Genomic DNA, 892 nt, shown 5'->3' with positions numbered 1-892 from the left:
AAGAAGTCACTGCCTATAGTGGATAACATTGTAATAACTATGAATGATGCCACATGTCTGCTAGACTTAGTGAGTGATCACTTTCTAATCACTAGATTGTACACTTGAAACTAATATAATAATTGTATGTCAACTGTAAGTGAAAAATAAAAAAAAATTTTTTAAAGCCAATCCCGGGGGGTGGGATTGGGGGTGGCCCTGGAAAGGTTAATGGGGGATGCCATATGTCTGCTAGACTTAGTGGGTGATCACTCTCTAATCACTATATTGCACACCCAAAGCTAATATTGCATGTCAACTGTAATTAAAAAATAAAAATTTTTTAAAAGTCACTGCTGGATTTAAATTAAAAAAATAAAGGACATACAAATCCTCTGGTTACTAATGCAGTTCTTTAAGAATATACTTTATTATGCATAGAGGCCTGGTGCATGAAATTCATGCATTTGGGGTGGGGGTGGGAGTTGTCCCTCAGCCCAGTTTGCAATCTCTCCAATCTAGGACCCCTTGGGCCTAAATCGGCAGTCAGACATCCCTCTCACAATCCAGGACTGCTGGCTCCCAACCGCTCGCCCTCCTGCCTGCCTGATTGCCCCTAAACGCTTCTGCCTGCCAGCCCGATCATGCCCTAATCACTCCCCTGCCAGCCTGATCAATGCCTAACCGCTTCCCTGCAGGCCCAGTCACCCCCAACTGCCCTCCCTAACTGCCCTCCCTCTCCTGCAGGCCCAGTCACCCCCAACTGCCCTCCCTCTCTTGCAGGCCCGGTTGCCCCCAACTGCCTTCTCCTGCAGGCCTGGTCCCCCCCAACTGCCCTCCCCTGCTGGCCTGGTTGCCCCTAACTGCCCTCCCCTGATGGCCTGATCGCCCACAACTGCCCGCCCCTGCCAGC

Source organism: Myotis davidii, unplaced genomic scaffold (assembly GCF_000327345.1).
Source record: "Myotis davidii unplaced genomic scaffold, ASM32734v1 scaffold514, whole genome shotgun sequence".
Taxonomy (NCBI): Eukaryota; Metazoa; Chordata; class Mammalia; order Chiroptera; family Vespertilionidae; genus Myotis; species Myotis davidii.
The sequence above is the reverse complement of the archived record's forward strand: the minus strand, read 5'-3'. Positions refer to the sequence as shown.